This window comes from Scleropages formosus, chromosome 14 (genome assembly GCF_900964775.1).
Source record: "Scleropages formosus chromosome 14, fSclFor1.1, whole genome shotgun sequence".
NCBI classification, from domain to species: Eukaryota; Metazoa; Chordata; class Actinopteri; order Osteoglossiformes; family Osteoglossidae; genus Scleropages; species Scleropages formosus.
Genome location: NC_041819.1, coordinates 19,656,318 through 19,666,120, shown reverse-complemented (window position 1 = coordinate 19,666,120; position 9,803 = coordinate 19,656,318). Strand labels below are relative to the sequence as shown.

The following is a 9,803-nucleotide window of genomic DNA, read 5'->3' as shown; positions in this document are numbered from 1 at the left end:
AACAAAGTAGGATGTGACGTAAGCGCAGGTAACGTTTCATTCCGGCCGCGCGCCCCGCCGCTCACCTGCGTAGCTCTTACAATACAAGACGCCTTTGTTACAGCTACATTCGGCTGAATAGTTGATATATTTGGTCCGTCGTCTGTCATTACTTACGTCTTTTGACTGAGACAGATCAACTGAGTCAAACTTAAGTATCTTAAATCCTTTTTTAGGGAATGAACAGACATACATTTATTAGCTGATACAGTGAAATGAGGGGTCTGCAATATTACCAAATATTAATGTTGCTTACCAGTCTTCACTCAGTTAACTTGTGCTTTTTGATATTTTATTACTATCATTATGGCAGTCTAACTAATGAAGAGACCAAAGCAAATTACACGAATGCTTTTATAAATCACCTGATAGCTTCTTCGGCAGTTCCCAGAGATGCAGGGTACTTGTGGGTTGCTTTGGCTCTTTTGACCAGTTTATCCTAGGTATACTCATACTTCCGACGACTACCGGATACAGGGATCCTACAATTTATTAAATTAGTTCCTGAAAATGTGGGGGGCACGGTGGCGCAGCAGGCTTGGCTGAGTCCTGCTCTCTGGCAGGTCTGGGGTTTGAGTCCTGCTTGGGGAGCCTTGTGATAGACTGACATCCTGTCCTGGGTACGGCGTCCCCTCTCTCTCCAGCCCTACGCCCTGTGTTGCTGGGTTAGGCTCTGGCTCGCCGCAATCCCACTTGGGACAAGCGGTTTCAGACAATGTGTGTGTGTGAGTTCCTGAAAACAATGTGGATGTCAAAGTTTTGGATACCACAAGCTTGTTTCCAATTATTTTAAATGGGGAACTATAATAAAGTGTTCCAGCCCACCCAAAAACCCCAAACACACTTCCCTAATATCACTAAAACACTTATATAACTATAATCCATGATTTCAGCACAATACAAAGCACTTATATTTACATGCTTACCGCTCTGCGGTAATTTCCACTTTTCTTTATAACTGATAGATGAACTCTGCAAGATGAGAAATAAACCAAGCAGGGATTCACTGAACATATCACATTTATTGTGAACAACTTTTTGAAACTGCACACCACTGCTAAAATGCACATACATAATCCAAAAAATCCATTAAACATTCTTGCTAATTGCTATTCTGTTTCCACAATCACTCAATAAAATAATACAGCAATATGGCCAACAGATGCTCTTGTGGAATTTCATACACTTTCTACAATGTCCAACTCTCTTAAAGCAACACTCACATTCCTAAGCCACCAACAGACAGGGAGATCTGGATGCATACAGGCCAATTACAGTACATTACTTCCGTTTCACTTTTCTATATACCAAAATTGACTATCAAAAGCTGTTATAATGAAATTTCAGATAAAGAAACCAGAGCTCATGAATTGAGGGATGTTCATTTATTTATTGATTTAAAAAACTTTTTTGAGAAAAACTCTGCATCTCATTGGATCACATCTTCTGTATCATCAGCGAAAAATCTGCCTCTAACACCAGAAAAAGTACATAATACTGGGAGCAGTTGGATTGTATACCGAACATGGGTACAACTTTTCTATGGCCAAAAGTCTGTAAATCAGGAGTGCATATACTGTACTTTAATATTTGAAATCAGTTATAATAATAATTAATTCCAATTAAAAATTAACTCAGTCCTTTTTATCCTCACAGCTGAAGGGATAAAAAGGATTTGAGTTATTTTCTTATGACTCACCAATAGAGGTTATTTAATATCTTGGGCAAAGGTTTTATCTGAACAAATGTACATATATTTTTCCCATCTATGTCAGTGGATGATTGAACAAAATCCACTGAGACACTATACTATATAAGGCAACAGTAGCAGCGACACTCCTGGGACTTGAACAACCGACTTCATATGACTTGCTTGATTAAAAATTATCCAGCTGTATAAATGGTTAAACAATCCTAAGTAGCTTAGTGCATAAACGTACTATTTTAAGTCACATGAGAAAAGAGTCAGCTAAACTGGTAAGGTAATGATATCTGACCAATTTTGCACAGTATCATTAGACTGCAGGTGGGATAAAGTGGAGCGACATCTTGACTCTCACTGCTGCACACAGGGAACAGAAGAAATCACAGGTCACTTTCTGTGCAGGAACAGGTTCCTGTACGTAACCACAAGGCTCTTTGTCTGCTCAAGAATTAGTAAATAGCCCGAGCACAAACAGTTGCGTCAACAACATGAGAGCCTCTTGTTTTCAGCACAGCTGTGTTCACACAAGCTGAGCTTCTCAGCCCTGCAAAAGGGGTGCAGTTTATGAACCCAGCTGAACTGATGAATCTGATTCCTTATTATGGGTAGTCAAAGAAACTGCAATAGTGTATTTTTAGGTTTTTTTTCATGTTATGTTGGTTTTTTACAGCATATCAGGAGGTTGCGTTAAGCAGTAGTATATCCATATAATTTTTTTCTTGGCCATATATGAACTTTGGGTTAGGGTTACAGTTAGTATCGTTGTATAAGTCCTTCTCCCACTTCATTTAACTATCTTTGTGAAAGTGAACTGTGAAATACATTTGCAATACTGGAAAAACAGCTTTGCAGTTTAAAAAGTCTGTTTTCTGTTGTTTTCTTTATTCTTTGGTTACAGAATTGTGTTAGAGAAAAGCCTACTTTATGTAAACTTTTTTTTAAAGAAAGACACATAAAGTTGCCTGTTAACCTTTTCCATTCAGTTGTTTGGAAATTTCTAGAATTGAACACTGAGCTGATAGTGAAGCTGTGTATTCTGTCTTCACTGGCACAGTCCTAGAAACAAGACAGGCACCTTATTTTAAAAATATAGCACTGAAGCCCTTCCATTTTTTAAACCAAATTTTATGACAACTTTGTTATCCTTCTGCAGTATTCCTGTCATAAGAATTTTGATATTGGCGGAAGAAAGATACTGTAAAATAAATGTTCTGTCCTGCCAGACTGTTCCCTGTCCTGTTTTTTGTGACATCTCTGATCCCGCTAATGTAAATAACGCGAATTGTACATTTGAGTATAAAAAACTTTAAAACTTTGGTATTAATGACTCATTACCCTATGAGTTGTCAGGCTAATCCTGTCTTGCCAGGTGGGATGTATAAGTCTGAGACTGAAGGAAGGCTTCCCCTGCCTGCAAGAATTTCACTGAGCAATACCAAAAAGTCTTTTTTTTTTTAAATTTCTGGAAAGAAATTTTAAACATGTTTTAACAATATGGTTTTACTGTGAATAGAGTACATCATTTTTTATAGAACATGAGGGATCTGGGTCATAAATGGCTTGTCCATCTGTGTGTTCAAATGAATGCATATGCTAACGTGCATAACCTTGCAATCTGACTCAGACATACTCAAAATCTTTTGTCCTTTATTACTGGGAAACCATAGCAGCTTGTTGTCTTCTGTCAAATAAGACTTTGCCACGTAACCATGTTTGAAATCTGGTGTTACTAATTTTAGTCTTTGATTTTTATTTGCTTCAGGGGCCAGTCTAGGTTTTTTTTATTTACCTTTTACTGAACTCTGGCTCCACTTTTTCCGATAACAGTTGTGACTTCTTGTCAGTTGCAGTGTTGCTGATTGTTTGACTGTCATTTTGAACAGCTTATTTTGAATTCTGTCAGTGCATTCAAATGTAAATTCATTTCTCCATGTCATTTTGTGTACTTATTGAACTTTATGATGGGCTCTGTTTTGTTTTTTTTTTAAAGCTTTGACTTTTCTGCCACTTTTCACTAATGACCCCCATGTATCACGTGTTTTTTTCTCTCTTTTTTGGTCTTAATGGTACTTAAGGCCAACGGCCCAGGTAAGAAGTCTGCCCTACCCTTGTTTGTGCCTGCCTTGTCACTGCCTTTGTCCCCAACAACATGCTTTGCAACTACTTATCAGGCCTTTAGACATCAAAGCTCCAGTGATTCCTATCACATACTTCAACCCCCCAACGTCTCACCTCATCCTCCGGCACAGGACTGTGATGACCTGGGCCACGTACGCTATCTTAGCCACTGTGTCTGACAGCACTATGGCTGTTGCTTCTTTTATCACGTCATGGGGTCCTGCTCCAGTCCGCTGCCCTACCTGTGGCACTGAGAAAACTGCCACGCTGCCTCGACCGCCTCGCTCACCTTACCGACCCCGCCCCGTTCTCTGAGCAACTCTCGCTGTGTCCTACCTGCGCTAGCTCACGTGTGTAAAACTTTATTATTTGCGTTAGATTAACTGCCTATACGCAGGTTCAGCGCTAAACTGTTTAAGCATTTACCCAGGCTGCATTGTCCTAGGAAGAGGCTCGATCCCAAGCTGATAGACAACATATCCACTCAATAACATGACTTCACCATGCATTTATTTTGTTTACTTTATATTCTCTAAACAGGATTTATTGTGTTCTTGCATAATTCTCGGCATACCTGTTTTTGCCAGACCGTGTTACTGTTTAACATGCATTTGTGTTTCACTCCGCTGATTTAACCATTAACCTTTTTGCCACTTTCATTTAAGACTGCCCGGGCCTCTTGCAGCCAGACGGAGAGGCACATGGACTGAAGGACGTTGCACACGCTGACCAACAGAGCGACCTTGTCCTGACCTACGGCTGCAGGAAGTGACTCTGCCGAGCAAGACAAAGACTAGAAAAAGAACAAGGACTCTGGGGCTGGGGCCTGGCACGGCGACAATAGGGTCACACATTCAGACAGTGGAGCACTCAAAGGTCAGTCCACCCCTCCCCCCTCTCCTCTTGGCCACAGGCCACACACGGCAATGGAGCAGGCATTTCACACTCCTGTGCGAACAGCCCTCCAATCAAACTACTGTTTAACTCGACCTCCGGGCTGTGCAGAGGTCACGAGCAATGTGGAATGCGGAGCGTGTTCCCGTCAGGAATGAGAGCATCTCCGAGGCCGTGTCCCCCGTCCCCCGCTTCCCGTCGTCGCCGCCTCGCCTCTGTGCTCCGCTACGCTGTCATATGACTGATTACTAACCGTGGCAATTTGCAGTAGTGCTGTACCACCAGGCCACCCTAGTACAGTGTACAGCGTGACTGTGTTCAGACATTAGGTTTGAATCCAGCTCTGTCTGTGCAGAGCCAGTATGTTCCCCCAGTGTGTTCATGTGGGTTTGCTCCGCTTTCCTCCTGCAGTTCAAAGACATGTTTCAGGTCAAATGGTGGCTCTAAACTGGCTTTACAGTATGACTGAGTGTGTGCTAACCCTTCTGCATACATGGGTGAATTATTATAGGGAGTTTGGTGCAGTAAATCTACCATTACAACCTGACAAAGGTGTGAGCTAAATACTAGTTAATAATTTTATGTTGCCTTGGTGAAAATTGCCCCGTCAATAAATAAATATAATGTACTGGGATTAAATGATTACTCCAACTATGTCTGTCATTTTTCATAAAACACATTACATGTTGTGTGTTCTGGGCCAGGTAGAATCCTGGAAGCGGCCTGCATGTCTGCAGCAGCTGCCACACAGCAGGGCAGGTGTAAGGGACAGGTCTCTCCACAGGCAGCAGAGGCTTCAACCGAATAGCCCCGTTTAGGTCAACAACCCTCCGGCCAGACCCGGGGAGGACTAAGTGACACATTCTCTCCTCCTCTCACCTGTAATGCAAGTGGATCAAGGTGCATGGCTGCATTTCAAACGACTGCGAGACTTTGAAAGGGAGGATAAAGAGAGCGCTGCTCCAGCCTACGTCCTATGTGAGTATCTGTCCCCCTATAGTCATTCATACTCCCCCCTTTGTAAATTGTGAGTCTTCAAAGGGCCAAACTGCGGATCTAAGTTACAGTAGCCAAAGGCCCTTAGAGAGGACTGACCCGTAGGGTGAAAGGTTAGAGGAAAGGAAAGACCGCCTGGCCTCTCCCAGCCCCCTTGGCTGGATATTGATGTATCGGCTGTATTTCCAGTAATGCGAGGACACCAGCTGCCACTTTCCTCAAAATCATTAAAAGCTAAATTGTCTGAACCACTTTCCAGACCTTAGTCAGCCCACCAACTGGATGTTAAGTTAGTCGTAAAATAGTCGATTTCCAATTCGAAACACGCGAAGGGTTTAAAGTTGGCCGCGGTTTCGGTGCCTGCGTGAGTCGCCCGTTTTTTTTTCACAAACAGCTCTTCGTGTTGTCGACTTGCCGTCTTTCAATTGCTCCATTAAATGTGGCAGATAGTGTGAGGATGTCACAAGTCAACTGCTCAAAGGTCGAGGCGTGAGCATTTCAAAGAAAATTCGGACAAACAAAGGTCAAATAACATCACAAAGGTGACTCTTTCATGTTAAACAAGTGCGTTAGCCGTTCTCGGCTAATTAGCAGAGGGCTAGTTTGTAAGGTGAGTTCACGCCGCAAACGATAATGGTGCAACTAATTGCTGTAACAACAATGTTGGGAGCAGCACTAATTGGATTAAGTAATTAAAGAAAGTGTTTATTAAAGTGTTTCTGTGAAGAGCACAAAAAATGTATACTTTAAAGATGTGTAATAACATATACTTACCTTTATTCATTTAGCTGATGGTCTTCTCCAAAACAACTAACAATTATTTACCCATTTGTACAAGTGGGTAATTTTTACTGGAACAGCATGGGGGGGTACGTTGCTCAAAGGTACTACATCTGGAGGTGGGATGCAACCCTGCAACTTTTGGGTCCAAAGGCAGCAGCTCCAACCACTACACTACTAGCTGCCCATGGTATACTGTATTATTATAATATACTCTATTTACTGTACATAAATGCTGTTTTTCTAATATACTGAATAAATATTGAATATGTATATGCACTATATTAGAAAAAATATCATATACATAAATATCACATAGATAAATTTTTCTTAGGGGTGCGTGGGGGCACAGTGGGTTGGACTGGGTCCTGCTCTCCAGTGGGTCTGAGGTTCGATTCCTGCTTGGGGTGTCTTGTGATGGACCGGCGTCCTGTCCTGGGTGTGTCTCCAGCCTTTCACCCTGTGCTGCCAGGTTAGGCTCTGGCTCCCTGCAACCCTGTATAGGACAAGTGATTTCAGATGGTATGTATGTATAAATTATTCTTGACAAAATATATATCATACATAAGCTGGTCATATGCTGAATACACCCGTGTGACAAATTTGATGATACAGTAAATGTAATAAGTAACATAATAACAGTGAAACAATGAAAGCAAGGAACCCATCTATTATAGAGCAAAGTGCCATTGTATGTCATATTCTACACATATTGTTTTTTATTTATTTATTTGATAAACAAGCTATAAAGAGGAAAAATTAAGATGTTTATAGTACTGGGAAAACAGATGGATCATGTTTTCATTTAGAGATAGTATATCTGTAGCTAGATCACGTCACATTACCTGTTTGACAGTTCACACATGTGATCAGCTAATATTACGGATATTTCTTTCATCTGGAAATATAATTTTATAATGACTTTATTAAGATGCTTTGTTTATTCCAGCATGAAGAATTACATTCTGAAAGTAACCACTTGCTTCCTTTGCCAAGTGAAACAGATCCTGTGTGTCACAGGTCATCCCCACAGTGTGAGTCGTGTGAGTCTGGGAAAGCTTGGCTTCCCTGTACCAAGGCTCTGTGATGTCAAACAGCTGCTCTAAGACTCCCAGACAGACCCTGCCCCCCACAGCAGGGCTTCACTGATGCAAATCCCTCCACCCCCAGCCTGTTTCCAGCACCAGCCCAGGACTGTGATTCATCAAGGCCGCTGTTAATGAGGTGAGAATTATATTGCTGTGGTCAAACTGCCCACCACAATCCAAGGAGGAAGTATGAAGCCTAGAGGGCTCCCTAAAGACCATTTATATTAGCAGTGCATCAATATACAAAATACAGCTGAAGGGTATGCGTTTATATACTGTACTAGAAGTGCTCCACCAGAATATCCAGCTGTTTAAATGGGTAAAATTGCGAGTCTCTTTGGATTGCAGTGTTGGTTGATAGTTTGACTACAATAATCATAATTATACATAAAAACAATAACTAAACATTTTCTCTTCCTGTAAAAAATTGTTTTATGTTTTAGTAATAATGACCGCTCTGGTTTCAGACCATCTAACTGAGCTGCTCCCTGCTCGGACTCCATGTTCCCGTACAACTTAATGCCCGACTGAAGTGTGACGGTGCCTACACAGCTGCCTGTGCCTGTAGAACATGGAGAGCCCAAAAGCCTCAGCCCCAGCACATCTGGAGACAGCCCTTACAGGAGCCCAACTTCAAAGGCATGCATACCAGGGCCATGAGTGCATGACAATGTCCGAAGGAGTCCGCTCCCACTGCTCCAACACCAGGACCTAGGAACCTGGCACCCTGCTTAACTCGTTGAGTTGAGGCAAAGGGCATCACTCCGAAAACAAGCTCCACCAGAAGGAGCAAGAGCTTTGCTCATTACATATGTAAGCGATGAGTTGTCTGGGTGAAACCATGGGCTTACCTGAACATTGTCAGAACCTTGTGATGGGAACAAAGAAGCCTAACACAGCTGTGAGCCCCTCTCTGGCCTTTCACCCCTCATCAGTGCACTCTGATGTACTAATACAATGACACACACCCACACTTCACACCAACCTATTAACTTGGTTTAGGGACCAAATGCATATAACAGCGAGATCAAAGAGGCCTTTCTTGGTCATTTCAGCATCAGTATTGAGTGTTTTACAGCCCATGGGAAGAACTGTGACATCCTCCAGCCATCGCTCAAGGATAGTGGAACCATCTCTAAATCTGATCCCCATCCTCGTATATCAATTCGGTATCTAACACTGAAAGTCTGTTTTGGCTATAAAATCAACACATCAATGAGTACCAGCACAGTCCACGCAGATTTAATAAAAACATGCATGTTTCTGTTTTCACTCCCCAATGAAAGAAGGTGTAACATTGCAATTCAGAGTGACAGAATGGGGCTGGTCTTCCTTCTCACCCTCCCTTCTCTCCCAAAGGGCTTTGAGTGAAACGAGCTTCACCGAGGAGGCCATTGCTGTCTTACGGGGGGTCCGTGAAGGGGGTCCGTGAAGGGGGTCAGATGGGTACGGGCCTGAAACAGGAAAAAGACCCTTCACTGGGAGCTGTGGTCGTCAACCTGGCAGGGGATAGATGTAGACACAGGCAGAAAACAAACACCGAGCCCCCACAGGAAAACAGTCGCAGAACCATATAGGGCAAAGGATGAGGGGAAGGAAAACAGCAAAGGAAAAAGAGGAAGAGAGTACCAGGGTACAGACAACATCACCTGACTGTACCATCTTCCTTCTCTAAAAATTGATTTTTCAAGCTCAAGCTTTAGTTTGGCTGCAGAACAGCTCTGTGTGATTCTTTGCAGATCAAGTGGGAACATCATCACCAAGACAAGCTTTTGAGCAAAGTATCTTTAGCTAGAGCCCATATTAATGCATCTAACTCACAATATATCTATATTAACAATGTGAGCTCAGGTGGATATTCAAAGAAAAATAATATTTGAGTTATGCTTGGTTTAAGTGCTTCGTGTTATACTTTCTCTTGGCTCCCCATCATATTCTAACAGTTTATATTCAACCAAAACATGGTGCTTTTCAAACTTCTAATACATTAACTAAGTGCACTCAAGGTTAAATATGTACAGTTTTACAGGCAACGTGTTAGTCTGAATAACCTGAACGGTTTTGTGCGTCTTCAGGCAAAGGCCATACAATTATAATTTTATTATATGCTATTTATACAATGGATAGAATCACAATGGAGAAAAACAATGGGAGTTTCAAAAACTGTTTGTAAGTTATTCGAT

The 9,803-nt window shown here is 42.0% G+C and overlaps 1 long non-coding RNA gene across 1 annotated transcript; it reads left to right on the top strand.

Annotated features, from left to right (window-relative positions):
* Nucleotides 1–5,681: 5,681 nt before the first annotated feature.
* On the top strand, nt 5,682–8,797 carry LOC108928963 (uncharacterized). Its single transcript, XR_001965715.2, has 3 exons — nt 5,682–5,734; nt 7,553–7,756; nt 8,088–8,797. It is a non-coding gene; the product is annotated as an uncharacterized LOC108928963 (long non-coding RNA).
* Nucleotides 8,798–9,803: the final 1,006 nt, after the last annotated feature.